This window comes from Protopterus annectens, chromosome 14.part0 (assembly GCF_019279795.1).
Source record: "Protopterus annectens isolate FY-2018-M chromosome 14.part0, PAN1.0, whole genome shotgun sequence".
Classification (NCBI taxonomy): Eukaryota; Metazoa; Chordata; order Ceratodontiformes; family Protopteridae; genus Protopterus; species Protopterus annectens.
The window spans coordinates 72,669,711-72,687,616 of record NC_056748.1 but is presented as its reverse complement, the minus strand read 5'-3'; the positions used below and the strand labels follow the sequence as shown (position 1 = coordinate 72,687,616).

Here is a 17,906-nt window from a genome sequence, read left to right as displayed (position 1 = left end):
CATTGTGATGACAAGGTTTAGATCCCTGGAGCGTGTGTCTCTGAGGGATTGGGATTTCTTAAAGTGTAGCATGTCCAACAGCCTAGGTTTGACATGGCCTTGTATGTTAAGCAGAGATCACCTCTGAGTAGACAATATGTGACAGAGTGTAGGTGGAGTTTTTTTAGACAGTCAGCATAGGGCATCTGCTTTAGGCCTGTGATTCTTTTATTGAGGTATTTCTGCAGCCTTTCCAGTTATTGCAGATGTCGTGAGAGGTACATACCAAACGGGGTGTTGTATTCTATAATGGGTCTAATGAGGGATGAGTACAGTGGGACAATGACTTCCCTTTTTCTGGATGAAAAGCCCTAATGCCACATAGCACACCTCATACCATGCTTTTCGGCCCCAAAACTTGGACCGAACCACAAAAGGAGGGGGAGTATCGATATTCATCAAAGATAATACACCTCCAGGTTGGTAGCAAAGCACGAAGCATCAGAGACTATCCATGTGCAACTAACAGTGGGTAAAACTGCCTTCCAGTTTATAGCCTGCTACAGACCACCCTCCCAAACCTAGGAACCCCACTCGGAACTTCCTGAGAACACTGGAAAATATGAAGGTCTCGCCAAACACCATAATTGACTCTCCAGCCGACACAAGCATCCTCCAAAAGGGCCTCATAGAAACAGACAACTGGTGCCAGAGCCATGGCCTCAAGCTAAATGCCAAAAAGTGTATAGTCATCCCCTTTGGCAAAAACAAAGTGCCCACAAATTACCACATAGGTGGTAATCCATTAAGTACAAAAGAAGTAATTAGGGACCTGGGGACCCAAGTTGATAGCAATCTCTCATTTGACAGTGGTTAGAAAAACATTTTATATAGCTCACCTAATCATGAAGGGATTCACATCTAGATCAGGGGAGGTCATCGTGCCTCTTTACTCATCCCTCATCAGGCCCATAATTGAGTACAATGCCCCTTTTGGGATGTACCTTACCAGACACCTGCAGCAACTGGAAAGACCCCAAAAGTACCTCACCAAGAGGATCAAAGGGCTCAAACAGATGCCATATGCTGCCCGGTTAAAGAAACTCCAGCTCTACTCAGTGGCATACCGCCTGTTCAGAGGCGATCTGTGCCTGACGTATAAAGCCATGTCCAACCCGGAATTAATGGACATGCTGCACCTCAGAAAATCCAAATCCCATCGAGCTCACGCTCGAGACTTCAACCTCAGCACTGAAATAAATAGGACATGCTGGAGGGACAGATTCATAACCCAGAGGCTCCCTTCACTCTGGAATAAAATCCCAGTCCAGGTTAGGCAGAGTCCCTCACTGACTCTCTTCAAGAGGAATCTTGATGAGTGGATGGGAGATCGTAGGTTTACCCCGAGTATCACTTCTGTGTCACTGTTAGACAGAGGCACAGTATACTAACCTCGAAAAAGGGCATAGCAAAATAAATTTAAAATGGGTGGCGAAAGCCAAACACATTCTGGCTAGGCTTATAAATGCCCTAGGGCAGATAGTCTAGTATGAACCTATGAACCTATAGAAGGATTTCCTGACTGTTGTGGTGATGTGGTTATCGAAGGAGAGACCACTGTCCACCTGTGTCCCTAAGTCTCTTATCACACTTTCATTGTTTAGTGTACTGCCACCTATGTGGTAATTCACGGGTACATGTTTTTTCCCAAAGGGGATAACTATACATTTCTTGGCATTGAGCTTGAGCCCATGTCTGTGGCACCAAGCATCTGTTTCTGTAAGGCCCTTTTGTAGAATATCCACATAATTTGGGGATTCAGTAATGGCTCCCAGTTTGCAGTCATCTGCGGACTTTATTAGCCAGAGTCCCTTAGTGTTGGCCTGTACTTCAGAGAAGTAGATTCCAAACAAGAGCAGTCCCAGGAGTGAACCCTGAGGTACTCCACTTGTCACTTGCCTGGAGCTGGATTTGGAGTCGGCTACTTTTACAGTGTGGGTTCTGTCAGTAAGCCAGTTGGCAACCCATCGAGTGACGTAGAGATTAATGCCCAGCTTAGTAAGTTTATCTATGATTCCAGAGTGGGGAATGGTGTCAAAGGCCTTGGCAAAGTCCAGATAGGCTGTGTGGACCACCTTACCCTTGTCCACAGCTCTGGAGACTGATTCTAAGAAGTCAGTCAGTTTCAGGAGACAAGATCAGCCCTTCATGAACCCAAACCGCGTGGGGTCCAGTGATTGAAGGTTGCCAATGTCTTTGTTTATAAGTTCTATGATAATACGTTCCTTGGCCTTGCAGATCAGGCTCGTCAGACTGATGGGGCGATAGTTCCCAGGATCCAAGGTGAATCCCCCTTGTGCAGTGGGATAACTGTAGCTTTGTGCCACTCAGTGGGGATAAAGCCTGTGGTGAGACTATGATTAAACGTGACACTTAGGTGAGGTGCCAGTTCATTTTGTAGTTCATATAGTACACAGCCTGGAATGTCGTCTGGTCCCATGGATGCTGTATTCTTAGCTTTGGAGAGTGCGTTTTTTACCTGTGTGGCAATTATTACCAGAATTTGGCAATCTTCTGGTATTGAGATGGGCCCTTTAGGGGATGAGAGAGGATGAAGTTTGCACTGAATCGATCTGCCAGGATATTGGCAATATCCTTGGGATCAGTATTATTAATGCCATTCTGTTGTAGCTCAGAGCAGATCTGAGCATTGCCATTTAGAGTCTTGACATAGCTCTAGAATGCCTTGTGGCTGTCTTTGGAATCTTTGGCAATTTTATTTTCGTAACTAGCTTTGGAGGATTTTATGAGGGATCTCAGCTTCTTACTGAGGCTGGTAAGGGAGTTTTTTGCATCCTGGGATTTTCCTCTTTTCTGCAACAGTTTCTTCCTTTTGTTGTAAAGTTTGTTTATGGCAAGGGACCACCAGATTGGCTTCCTTTTTTTTGGTGGAGAGCGTATTGGTTCTATTGGGGATGGCACGATTCATGCACAAGTGGATGTGCTCATACAGTGCCTTAGTGTAGGATTCAACAGTCAAACTTTCAGTTCCCATCTGCATTGGTGTCATGAAGTTTGTCACTTCTGACTTGAGTAGCATGAAGTTGGCTTTGGAGAAGTTTTTTATGGAAGTTTCCTTGCTGGGGGTGGGATGTAGATGTCAAGGGTGATTAGCTTATGGTCAGACCTGACCAACGAGGGGGTGACCATAGGTGTGGACCATCGATTTCTCATGTTGGTAATGACCAGGTCTAGGATATTGGAGCTCCTGGTAGACTAAGGATTAGTTGATCCAGGGCGTTGGAATTTATGAATTCAAAGAACCGTTGGGCAAAGGTGTTGGTACATGAGTAGTTTTCCCAGTTAATGGCAGGGTAGTTGAAATCACCCAGTATTAGGGTGTTTGGTTGTATCTAAATATTTTCCAGTATGTTTAGAAAGGTGTAGTGAGAATTTTGGGGCATGGTGGGGGATCTGTAGTAAGCTACGATTCCTCAATTTTTTTTAATAAAGGAGAATACTGTCTGCATTTATTGGATGTACATAGACAATTCCGTTTGTACTTGGACAGGACTAAATCACTACGAAAATCTGACCAATTATTCTTATCCTTCTCAGGACCAGAATTAGGAAAACCTGTTTCTAAAGTAACTTTAGCAAAATAGCTTAGAGATTGTATTTGCTTTGCCTATCAACAAAACAAGGTCCATCTAACAACTATGATCAAAGCACACTCAACCAGATCAGATGCTACGTCTGTTGCTTTCCATTCAAGAGCTTCCATGGATGACATTTGTGCAGCAGCCACATGGGCTACTCCTCATACATTTATCACTCATTATAAATTGGACTTGGTCTCCAGGGGGAGAACATCCTTTGTCTCAGTGGTGCTCGGGAATATCCTTCCATAGGGCCTCCCAGGGATTCAAGTAGCTAGGGACTCTGTCCCATTCATCATGACTGAATGAGTGAAGATTAACAACATTAGATAAAGAAGTTATGTTCTTACCATAACGTTCCATTTGTATTGTTGATCTTCAGTCATTCGTGACATCCCACCCTCCTTACCCCTTTGGAAAGGCTCCTGGAGGTTTGGATTTGGTCCTAGATTCATGATAGGGCATTTGCTCTGACAAAGCCTCCGCTTTCCTTTCTTACGGGCAAACTTGATCTGAGGAGATAAAGAGAGAGGCACTATGGGTAAGCTTAGCTTGAGAGTTTTTGGCTGGTGCGATCTTGTTATAACGACCAAGTCAGTTCTGAGGACGGAACCGTTACCCATTCATCATGAATGAATGAAGATCAACACAGATGGCACGTTATGGTAATAACATAACTTATTTTTTCTGTTACAGAGATTTACCTTCAATTTAGGCTTATCTAACTAACAGCAAACATTTCTCAGTGTGGCAGACCTGTGCTGATTTAATTTAATCCATCTGATTATCACATATGATTATATCATCTGTATAACAAAGGCGAGGGTGATGGGAATAGTATTTAAGAATAGTGCAGCAGGGGTCCAAGTACTGACCCTTGAGATACCACTTTTCTGTATGTGTAAATCAATGTGATGTATTTGCTTACCACTTTAAATTTCCAATCTTTAGACAGTATCTGAGCCATTTTAATTCAGTGTTTCTTACACTGTAGGTTCTCAGATATAAAGAAACAGTTGTGAGATCCATTTCAAATGCTTTGGTTATGGCTGAAAATAAAAGCACTGTTTTTTTTTTCATTTTTCCGTATGTCTCAAAACTGTGTAATGAGAATAAAATTGTGCAGGTGATGTGACCTTGTCCAAATTCATGCAACAGGTAACTGATACGGACATATTAGATTACCTTTTTTAGCATAGTGTCAACTTTTTGTAGAGTTTTGGGTGGTAGAGATATGGGTCTAAAAGAATCCAATATGATTTACCAGTCTTTTTGTGTCAGAATAGTGAGAGCAATTTTTTTCATGTGTCACAAAAAGTCAAAAGTTGAAAGAGTGAGGTTAGTGATATATTGCAGAAAAAATGCAATAAAGATATCAAACACCCTAGTGAATTTAGATTAATGACACGTTACAGAAAAATTGCAGTGAAGGTATTACATATGTGCCTTTATGAATTTCGTGTACACTCCACTAGACCATACTTGACTATAATGAAGTATGTCCTGCAGTCATTTGTTCTGTTTGGTAACAAATTCCTGTTTGAAATTAAAGAACGCAAAAAAAACAAAAGTACTTTTACTGTTATTTCTCTCTTCCAGCCTCCAACAATATCTTCAAGCACCCTTGCTGGCTACAAACTTTGCAAAATGTGCTACAGTTTTTGATGTAGACATATCTTGTTCATTGACATTTATTTTGAGTTGACCTTGCTCTTGCCTATGTCAGCCATAGTGTTAATCTTACAGAAACACCTTGCAATAAAAGACATGTTGCCTTTTTTTTTTTGCTATACTTTCCTATTTCTACAGGCATCTCTGATGTGACAGTAATGCCTGCATTTATCAAGTATCTTGCTGCTTTTATATTGTTTCCCTGCAAGATCAAACCCAGAGAAGGATTGCCTCACTCTGGACTGATCAGTGGGGAAAGTGTTCCTTTATGTCTTTTGATGTTCATGGGGTGATATATAACTTGGAGTGGGTATTTAAAAGCTGCATTACAGTAATTTTTTATTGATTTTATTCCAGACTGTGAAAACACGAGTGCTCTAGAGGTGGCCAAACTGTTCTCTTTTAAGGAAACTATATTTGATCATTCCACCTACTGTTTTGTGTGTCTGTGCTGAAAAGACACTAGATTCTACAAAATGGTCAATGAATGCAAGTGCATTTACTGTGTTGGACTGACACTTGTTTGCTCTGTTTTGTTCAGCGTGATGTGGATTGAAGGAAGTGGACTGGATTGTGAAGGCGTATATACTAAGATGTAGGAAATTGAGTTTGATGGAGAATCCAGGGCATGCAAGAATAGATTTTCATTCTGGTTAAATTTAAATTATCAGTCAGAATAGTGTTAAGGTAGCCAGCTCTTTTAACATGGAATGATTAAGCCCTATGACCCAGCCAACCTGACTTTGACAGGCTCAACTAAGGACTAGCACAGGGATGAGTGGAATGATGCAGCTAATGCTGTCTTTCCTCTCTTCAGGAGAGTGTCCCTGCATATATTGTCCATATTAGAATTCCAGTGAAGATCAGGAATCACATAGTAGTGCTTGCTTTTGGGGGGACTCTTGATTATATACATGCAGAGCTATGTACATAATCATAGTGGCCAATTAAATGCCAATACCTTGAACACTTCAGGCCTGCGCAGGATATGTCAGGATTTAATTGCAAAATCCTGGTCCCCTTGTGCTAGGATGACAGCTCCTGCTTCTGGCACACTTGACACTCTAGGGAATTGAATGGGTCACAAGGATTTCATCCCTGGGGAACATGCAAGTCTACAGAGTAGCTGGGAGTTTAGGGCTTGATGGTTATCAGGAGGCATTTAAAAAAGTACGTAATGGTTGAAATAATATTATTTGTAGATTTCAGGGTAGTTAGGGGTGATTTGTGTAACAATCTGATTATTTGCTTTAGCATAGTCCCTACTAGGCATTGATACACTAAAAAGGATAATTCATTTTAGTCTGGGTTTTAGACTGTTAGAGATACAAACATTTTCCTACTTACCAAAATAAAGACCTCTTTTCCAACTCTTTTTCCTGGTGTTTGACTTTGAAATACCTGATAATTTTGTGCAAAGTGAAGAGATAATGTCCTTTTGTAGTGACCATAATTGTGTGATGCTATGAACATCTAGACTATGTATTTTTAGCCAGACTTTGATTGATGGAAATGAATTATTTATTTATTTTTTTTAATGTTTTTTTTTTAATAAGAACAATAACAATAACATATTTACAGTCATAACTGAAAAAAACAAACTATATACAGAGTCCATAACAAAGTTAGGCCTTGATATACATTCAGGAAATCATCTAAAATTTTCGCAATAATAAGTATAACTTTTCCCAAGCAATTAACTTGTGTGATAGGTTTTTTGTTTTGAGCTTTATGCTAGACATTTCTTTTTCACACAGGGCTGTAGATAACTAAATAAATTCATTTTTAAAAGAGAGAGGAGAATTGGTTTTCCAATTTTTTGTTACAACTTTTCTTGCAACTGCAAGAATTGACCATAGTATGTGTACTTGCATTTTGGGTATAACCTCCGGTACTGGTACATTAAACAAAAAGAGAGAAATAGAAGTGTTACAATTATCTTTCCATAAGGCCTTACAGAAATTTTCAAATTCCTTCCAAAATTGCAATAGCATTGTACATGCAACAATCATATGATACCAGTCAACATCCGTTGCTTTACATCTCCAGGATTTCATATCACCCTTTTTATACATTTTTGCAATTCTTTGTGGTGTAAAATAACATCTGTAAAGAAATTTCCAAGTGTGTATTTTCCAGTAGGGGAGATTGTTTTTTCTACTGATTTTAGGAGGAGTTTTTTATTGTTTATAGTAAATTCTTCTTTATTTATTTTAGTAGAGTACTCCCAGTAAGAGGCATTTATAAAACTAAAATCAGATCTAATAGCTTTATAGACTACGGATATAAATGAGGTACCTTTCAAAGAACCACTAATTATATTAGACATTAGTTCTAGTATTTTAGGTATGTTATTTCCATGGGTTTGCAAAGAGAATACAATTTTGTTATAGATGAATTCTCTGTAGGTTTGTATGTCTATGCAGTTATTATTATGTAGGCTATATCTGCCAATTAAATAGTTAGTTAAATGAATTTTATTACTGGACAAAAATTGATTCTAGTATAATAACTCACTGTCTTTGAATTCAAACATTTTGTTAATATCAAAGGAAATTAAGTACTCGTTTGTGTATGCAGTTGGAAACGCAGATATTAATAAGTTTTTAACTAACTGGTTGGATTGAGTAAATCTCTTAAAATTTGTTAGTATTAGGTTAATGAAGTGGCAGGATTTTAATTTCTGTTTATCTTGTATATATATATTTTTAATGACCATATGAAGACATTTCTATGTATTGTAATGAGAGGGTCAAGAAACGTTTTGTTACTGGTTAGTAAATTTTTTTTGTGTATTAATTTCCAATATGAATTGTATGAGAGATTTAACCATAGGAGAATTGTATTAAAGATAGCAGCATTTATATAAAAGTCAGTATTGGGGAAACTAATGCCTCCTTCCTCCCAGCTTGCGATGTGTCTTTGCAAAGATATCCTAGGTTTTTGGAGGTGCCAGAGAAATTTTAATAGAATATTATTGATCTTTTTTGAAATTTTCTTATGTGGGGGAATGATCAAAGGTAAAATAGAGTTTATTCCAATTATCTGTGAGATTAGTGATTGAGTTTGTCAAATTACTATAGTTTATAGAGACTGTTTCCTTAAGCTTCAAATTAATATACACACCTAAGTATTTAATTTGTGTAATATCCCAGTTGAAGTGTTTATCATTTCTCATTTTAGTAGTTGCATTTTTATTTATTAAGAGAGTCTGGGTTTTGTTATGGCTAAATTTTAATCCTAACAGATTTTCAAATAAGTCTAGTGTATTAAGTAGGTGATCCAAAGATGTTTCAATGTCTCCGCTGGTTATTAATAGATCATCAGCGAATAATTGAATCTTTGGGGATAGGTCACTATTGAGATCATAACCTTTTATATGCATGTTATTCCTAATATAATTAGCCAAAGGTTCTATAGCTAAAGCAAAAATTAAGGGGGAAAGGGGCAGCCTTGTTTTGTGCCTTTAATGAGTTTAAAGGAAGAGGATAAAAAGAGCTTTCTTTACAAAAGAAGCAGAGTCTTCATAAAGCTTTCTAATTAATTTTAGAAAGTTTGGAGACAAGTTATATTGTTGTAATACTTTAAATAAGTAAGACCAACTAAGTGAATCAAATGCTTTATCTATATCGAGACTCATTATGGTTAATTTTTTTTTTATTTTTATTTGCTATGTCTATTACGGACAGAAGTCTTATTATGTCGTCTTGGAATTTTCTATGTTTTATAAAACCTGTTTGATCTTCTGCTATTAGGCTAGGTATAACGGAGTTAATTCTTATTTACTATTATGCTCATAAAAATCTTATAATCTATGTTTAAAAGTGAGATGGGTCTATAGGAAGAACAGGAAGTGGGTTCTTTATCAGCTTTAAGTATAGGTGAGATGAGAGAGTATTTTCATGATGGTGGGCTATTAAACATATTTTTGATTTTATGAAATGTGTATAATAATATGTTTAATATGTTGGCAGGGAAGATTTTATATATTTCGGGGATCAGGCCATCTAACCCTGGTGATTTATTAGTTTTTAATTTAGTTATTTGATCTTTTAATTCTTTAAATGTAAAAGATCTATCAATTTTGGCAATATTTTCAGGAGACTGTGTCTTTGAGATATTATCTATTAAGAATTTGTCTAGAGTTTCATTTTCATTAATTGGTTTAGGGGTATTTTTATTCTCATAATGCTTCCTGAAACAGTGTAATATGCTGTTCATATCAGAAGCTTTTATCTTCCTCTTATTTTCCACATATATAATTTCTTTTATGTGGTTTCTTTCATTTAAACATTTTGACCTTTCTGCAATTTTGTGTAGGTTTTTAGGGTTAATAGAGTATGAGAATAGTTTGTTTTTTTTCTAGGTTTATAGATATTTTGTGTTGCAAAATAATTTGATATTCATTGTTTTGTTTGTTTATATTATCTAGGCTTTCTTGTAATTAAATATAAGATTACATTTTAGGTTGTCTATTTCATTTTGTATATCTTCTAATCTTTTATCCCATTCTTTTCTTTTGTGTGTATACCAGATTTTAACCTTTCCATATAACACAACTTTTAGGGTGTCCCATTAGATTTTAACTGATACCTCTCCATTGTTGTTTATTGCTAAAAATTGATTTATTTCAGTTAGCATCCAGTCTTGAAAGCCTTTTATTTTTGTGATATAGGCTGGTATTCTTTGCCAATGATTTAAAGCTTCTATGTGGAAGGTTATATTAAAAGTAATGGTGTTGTGGTCAGATAAGAGGCAGGATATTAATAGTATATTTTCTATTTTTGATTGTAAAGAATTTAATATTAAAACTTTGTCAGTATTAATTTGTGTCCCAAATCTATATGAGTAGTGAGAAAACTTTAGGGAGGAGGGAAGTTTTATATGGTATATATTTTTTAAATTTCTCGTATTAATGTAATTGTGTAAGTATCTTGCTAAAGGAGAAATATTAAAGGATTTAGGATTTGTTGTTTCACTAGAAGAAAGAATACATTTAAAGTCTCCTGTGAATATTATTTCTCCTTTAGAGTGTAAGGTTATAGTATCTAAATACTTCCGTACTGTTTTTGTGCCAATTCTGGGAATCCAGTAAGAGTTTACAAGTGTATAGAACTTTTTTTCAAGTTTAATTACTGCTAATGTTAACATTCCATCTGTGTATATGAGTCTTTGATTTCAGGGAGTCTCAGGCTTTTTTTTCCAAAGGATTAACACACCTCTTCTTTTGTGGTTAAATTGAGAACTAACCACTATTTTATAATTTTTAGTAGGAACTTATTTAAATCTTGTGATATTAGATGTGTCTCTTGAAGGAATACCATGTCTGCCTTATGCAAGGAGACATACTTATTAACACTTGCTCTTTTAATATGGTTATTTAGCCCATTTACATTTATTGCTAAACATTATATGTTAACATCATTTGATGTATTGGATAGTATCAAAGCATCCATAATGATTTCCTAAAAGGTTTATAGTTTAAGTTGAAACAAAATTTGTTATGGACAGAGTTTTTATAACTAATAAAGAAAGTTTAATATTATTTACATTAACAACCTTCTTCATGGAACCTAGTGTTCCTTGCTTAATATGTATTACATATAAGTCACAGATCTGCCAACTCATATCGTTTAAGGGTAGATCTCTGCTACTGCATATTTTCCTATTATTTGGAGAAGAAAGGGATAGATATTGTAGAGTCTATGCAATATAGCAAACTATTTGAAGCTTTTGAATATAAGGTGTAGTACCTTAAAATTATTGCACTCAAACATCTTGGAAATAATAGTACCAAAAGCTGCCTTGCTCAGAAGAACACTCCTAATCACTCGTAAATATATAAAAATGTGAACCAAATCCAATGATGAGTGGTGGAGTGAAGCAGATCAAATAAACAGGACTAGTCCAGAAATAATTGAAAGCTTTAATCCACAGTATCCACGGTATTGTAAAGCACAAGTACAATACACTACAAGTTGCAGTTGATAAGCGCTTTCACCCAAGAATGAGCTTCATCAGATCAAATCACTGCTACCCATAATTCCCTTATATATTATACAACGCCCTATCAAACAATTTCATCAAACAATCAATTTCAATTAAAATATATCACAATTCATAAAACTCATGTGATTTAAAAATAATAAAACCACTGTATAGAATAAAACCAATACATAATATCCTATATAATGTTATATATAACATTAACCTACATATACATCATAATAACAAACATACAAGCTAAAACCTGCTCTGTTAGAAAAACCAAAATCAGATAAGATGTATAAAGGCTTATAAAAATATATATATGTTAATGCTATATGCAAAACTGTAGTATATGTACATTATAGTAAAAGACTCATCATATTAAAAGGCAAGCAAATTCAGATAGAATGTAAACCTATGCTATCTAAGTTTAACATTAACATTTCTCCTTTTCTTCAGGGCCGGCTTTATAGAGGCTCTCTCATTCAATCCTGAGCCCCTATCAGCTCTTAATCTCATGATCCACTTACTTTCTCTATCCTCAGTGTGGTTCCTAATGTCTCCACCCCTAATATTAGGTTCTATTTGTTCTAAGGCCCTGAATAGAAAATGGTGTTCATTGCCTAACTCAACCACATGTTTAGCTAATGCATTATGTGTATTACCTTTTTTCATGTGGTATACATGTTCACGTATTCTATCTTTAAACTGGCGGTTGGTCTTTCCAACATAGAATGCATTGCATACCTGGCATACTGCCAGGTATACAATATTCATGCTCATGCATGTAGCTTCTACCTGAGTCTTAAACTGCATATGTGAGTCTGGATGTGTAAACACTGTATCATTATCCATATATATACATTGATTACAATGTCCACATGCCTTAGTGTAGTTGGACTTTAAATATTGCCCATCCTTCTTGGAATAGCATAATAGCCTTCTAAGATTCAGTTTGTTCCTAAATAAAAAGCGTGGTGCTTCCCCTACCACTTTCCTAATTCCATCATCTGTGCATAATATTGACCAGTGCTTACTAATTATGTCTTTAAGGGCAATGCAGTCATTAGTATATGGTAATGAAAACTTGACCTCCTTACTCATAACTCGTGAATTCTCATCTCTGTCTGGTCTTGGTCCATAATATGGGGCCGCTCTACCTTGTCTAAGTTCACCTATGTCACCTAGTTGGTTATCAATCTCTTTGTCACTGTATCCACGTTCTACCAATCTATCTCTTAAGTCATTAATCCCTGTTTCAAAACCTGCATTAGTAGCATTAAGTCTAGATATACGCATACCTTGTCCTCTAATGATGTTTTTAAATATATGGTGTGGATGCATACTGTATCGTGATAATATTGTATTATGGTGGCAGGGTTTCCGATAGATCCCTGTATTCACTAAACCATTACCCAATTTTTCAATAAATAAATCCAAAAAAATCTATCCTATCAGTAGAGTAACTCATTGTGAACACCAAATAGTTAGTTAAACTATTGATCATTTCAAGAAATTCCATCAATGTACTTACATCCCCTCTCCACAAAATAAAAACATCATCTACAAAGCGTCTGTAAAATATCACAGATTGTTTGTATTCCTCAGTTTCAAATAAGACCTCGTTCTCCCAATGGGCCAAAAACATGTTCGCATAGCTGTTTGCACATGGCGTACCCATGGCAACCCCAGCTTGTTGTTGATATAATAATTCATTAAACATGAAGACATTGTTTCCCAATACTATATCCATAAACTGAGATATTAAATCTATCAAAACAGGTGAATATGTACTGTATTTAGATAGATATTCCCTAATGTAGATGATGCCTACATCATTGGGTAATACAGTGAACAACGATTGAATATCAAAGGTGACAAATACTAACTCATCAATGTCCACTACCTTATTCACACAATCATATAATTCCAGCAGGAACTGCTTGGAATCTCTGAGTATGGTAGAATTGTTATTTAATACAGGACGTAAGTGCTTCTCAATATACACAGAGATGTGTTCAGTGACCCATCCCTGTCCAGATACTACCGGTCTCATAGGTGGATCACTGACACTCTTATGTATCTTGGGAAAACCTTGTATCAAGGGAACCAAGGGGTTCATAATTCTAAGGTACTCAAATAGTTCCTTATCAATGGTACCACCATTGAACATATCCAATAAGGTATTACCAACATGTGAAATAATATTATTCACTATATCTCCATTAATTTCTAAATAGAACTTGTCACTCAATAGGTTCAACACGGCTGTATGATAAAACATAGTATCCATGATAACAACCTTACCCCCCTTGTCCGCTGGTCTTATCACTATTGTTTCATCCCTCTGTAAATTACGTACTCTCTCTCTCCTTTCTAGTAAGGTTGTCCTTTTTCTTCCTGTGTACATTGTTACTAAAATATTTGTATAACTCATCCTCTGTTAGTTTTAAATAAGCCTCGACAAGTGGATGATGTATAGGTGTAAAGCAACTCAACTTCTTAAACACCAGTGATGTTTCCCTTCCAACTACTGCGTGATCACCATTATTCTGAAACAACAGTTTCAGCATTAAGTTACGACAGAATATCCTCGTATCCAGTATCATATCAGCTAAATTGCTGTGTCCACTAGGGATGAAACTAAGTCCTTTGTTCAACAAATTAATTTCATGATATGTTAACTCATGACTAGAAATATTGCAAACCAAAGAGTTAGTACTATCAGTATTTGCAGGTATATCTATTGAATTCACTGTCCTAATTTGCTCCTCCACATTGAATTTGCTTGCCTTTTAATATGATGAGTCTTTTACTATAATGTACATATACTACAGTTTTGCATATAGCATTAACATATATATATTTTTATAAGCCTTTATACATCTTATCTGATTTTGGTTTTTCTAACAGAGCAGGTTTTAGCTTGTATGTTTGTTATTATGATGTATATGTAGGTTAATGTTATATATAACATTATATAGGATATTATGTATTGGTTTTATTCTATACAGTGGTTTTATTATTTTTAAATCACATGAGTTTTATGAATTGTGATATATTTTAATTGAAATTGATTGTTTGATGAAATTGTTTGATAGGGCGTTGTATAATATATAAGGGAATTATGGGTAGCAGTGATTTGATCTGATGAAGCTCATTCTTGGGTGAAAGCGCTTATCAACTGCAACTTGTAGTGTATTGTACTTGTGCTTTACAATACCGTGGATACTGTGGATTAAAGCTTTCAATTATTTCTGGACTAGTCCTGTTTATTTGATCTGCTTCACTCCACCACTCATCATTGGATTTGGTTCACATCTTGGAAATAATGACAACAACCTCTTAGACTATAAATATATAAAATGCAATCTGGCTATGAATTGAGGCATGTGTTTCACTACAATCTATTATTTTGCTTAAAAACTTGAAAACAATGTAATAAAACTATGTCTTATATACGTTTTACAAAGTTCAGCATGTTACAAGAAATAACCCAGGTCGTGGGAAGTCAAGACAAGTCAGGTGTATTATTATAAAAGTAGTAGTGTGCTATCCATTATTTGTCAATAATGTCTGTTTTAAGTAATGAATACTCTGCAGCGGTAGTGTTGTTGCCTCACAGCAAGAGGTTCTCCCGTTCGATTCTCAGCTGGAGTGTGGGGAGTGCCTTCTGTGTGGAGTCTGCATGTCCTCCCCGGGGTTGGATGGGCGTTCGAAAGACATGCATAAATGGGCGTGCCTTTGTTGAAGTTTGGACGTTGAGCTGGCACCTCGATGTTCGTTAAACTTTACTGCCAATCATTAGCGGACCGGAGTTCCACTGTGGCGACCCCTAACCAGGAAAAGCTGAAAGACAAACAACAACAACTCTCTTAGCAACATTTTAAATAATATATGTATCTCTCATTATTGTTGATTCTTATATAAGGAGATACAGTTTTATGTAGCAGTATATATATTTTGTCTTCCGTCTGCTCCATCTTGACTTCACTATTCAATCAGATTCCACATTTATTAGAATACATAGCTTACAAGGTGTTAAATTCATAGAGCCTAGTGAATTTTAAATTGCACTCTATCAGCAATAAAAATAAAAGTACTTGTTATTTTATGTTATAAACTACAATATATTATACTAATAGTATGGTACAGTGTCCTATTAAGTGTTACTGAGATGGGGGTTGTATTATTTTACTTGTTTATACTTATAGTGTGTTACTTATCAGTAGAAATAACAAAGTATATCTTATGGGTAGATATGACCATAGCACTATGAAATTGCTTAGGAAAAAAACAGCATACTGTCAACTCAAAATGGGGTAGTACACTGGAACTAAAGGATGACACTGTAATTTTTAGCCTATTGAAACATAACAAGAAGAGAGAGACAATAGCAGACAAATAGACAGACTGCATAAACTTGAAATAAAGTGACATTAGATAGGTCTGTTGTTCTTAAAAACAGTATATCACTTTTGAAGACAGAATAATTTTTCACATTTTGCATTTGATCTTGCCATCATAATTTAAATAATGCAACAGCTGTCAAACATATTTGAAAGTTTATCTTGTAAGGCAGTACACGAGACTACAACATTCTTCAAAAAGTTAGCTTTCTTTAACTCATTGTAAGGGTTTATATGTATCTGTTAACAAACAGTAATGCCCACTATAACATTAAATCTAGAGATATGAGCATACTTAAATTATGGAGACTCTAAAAGGATTTTCTATTGTATGAAGTATAAGTGCCTTAGATTTACTACTTGTAGACAGCAGTGGTGTAAGTGTGCCTTCTGTGGAAGGTTGGTCACTGGGCTGGCAACTCAACACCGTCAAACTCCACTGCCAGTCATGAGCAGACAGGTGATCCGCTGTGGCGACCCCTAACCAGTAAAAGCCAAAAGAAGAAGAAGAAGAAAGACAGCAGTGATGTAAGTGGACAATCAGTTGTGATATCAAGTGCAAGGGATAATTTGCTGTGTAATATTGTTTTGACTTACTTTTCATTGCATTTCAGCATTTATTTGTTTCAAAGTGTCAAAATAGTCACTTACATTTGCTTTTTCTTAAATATAAAGGATCATTTTATCCTGTGCATTTTTTTGCCATTTTTGTAGCATTCTGGTTGGTCTGGTGGTTCCGGAAGTGAAAGGAAGGTTCAAAGGTCAATTTTAACTTCTTCCAAGATGTTGCAGCCATTCCCATCCGAAGATGAAGCTTTGTGTAGAAATTGCAAGTTCGAGACGGTTTCCAAAAGTTTCCAGTTTAAGATCCAAGGAATGAAGGCAGGAATACTGCAGTAAATGTGCAGCTTTAGGCGAAAAAGATATGTTATAATGTCCATGTTTATCACAAACAGCTTTTTCTGATGTAAAACAGCAAAGTTAGTGGTAAAAGGTTCCAGGCAGTCAAAAACAACCATATTATGCAAGTTTCACTTTAAAACAGACCATATAGAATACCCACTATAGCAGATATCACCAAGTTAAACAGACAGTATTTAATAAAATAATCAAATCAAGTGTAACAAAAGGTTATAGAGCTTCTCACAAATGCAAAGTAGAATATGCTGAGGTACAATTTTATGAATAAGATATTGTACTTATACAAGACATTGTATTCTGTGTCAGTAACCTTCTTTCATGATTTTTTTTCACTCTTTAGATATTTAGAGTAAATAACTAAAATATAGTTTAATTAATGAAGATTATTAATAAATAGTGACTGTGCATTATCAAAATATCTTGCAGCACTTGCCATATTTAAGTTATGTTTATGTAGATGCTTGTTGTTAAGTTATATTATGAAGTTATTAATATCAAGTAAAGGATGAGAAACATAGTTTTTACCTTATTTATCTTTGTAGATGTTTTGATGGGATCAAAATATCTATTAGATGGAATTAAGAGAAAATCAAGTAAATTTTATTTGTCTCTGGATTTCTTTTTGTCCTTCACAGACCAGTCAGGTTTTGTTGCTTATCTGTTTAATGTGGAAGTAGTATCCATTTGTTCTTCTGTATTTATCACGTTTTTCTTCTTTATAAAGGTATTTGCTTCTTCCAGGGTTTCGAAGGTTCTTTTCCCCTCTGGCAGGCAGAGTCTTATTTTGGCAGGATATCTCAGTTGTGCCTTAGTACCAGCTTGCTTTAGTATTTTAATAAGGGGAATGAACGTTTTCCTTTTTGCAAGGACAGCCATGGAGTAGTCATTCTCAAATCTGACTATCTGGTCATTTATTTTCAATGGAGAAAGAGCCCAAACAGATTTTAAGATAAGACCCTTGTCCTGGCTGGATATAAGATTTACTGTAATTGATCTTGGATAAGAATTCTTGCTGTTGGATGGGACTACAAATAGTGATCTGTGGGCTCTCTCGATGGCAAAAGAGAGAGCATCTAGTAAATTTAAAGTTTTGGGAAGCCATGGTGTTAAAAAATTCACTACATTGTCTCCTTCCATTCCCTCTGGTATACCATAGATCCTGACATTGTTTCTTCTGGACCGATTTTCTAAATCATCCACTTTATTAATAAGTTTGTTGTTTTGTTGTAGAAGAAGTTCAGTGTTTTCTCTCCCTCTATCAGTCTACAGTCAGTATCTG

General features: G+C 35.8%; 1 long non-coding RNA gene across 1 annotated transcript; it reads left to right on the top strand.

Moving 5' to 3' along the window:
• The first annotated feature begins 4,158 nt into the window (after positions 1-4,158).
• On the top strand, positions 4,159-16,915 carry LOC122788776. Its single transcript, XR_006362729.1, has 2 exons — positions 4,159-4,303; positions 16,421-16,915. It is a non-coding gene; the product is annotated as an uncharacterized LOC122788776 (long non-coding RNA).
• Positions 16,916-17,906: the final 991 nt, after the last annotated feature.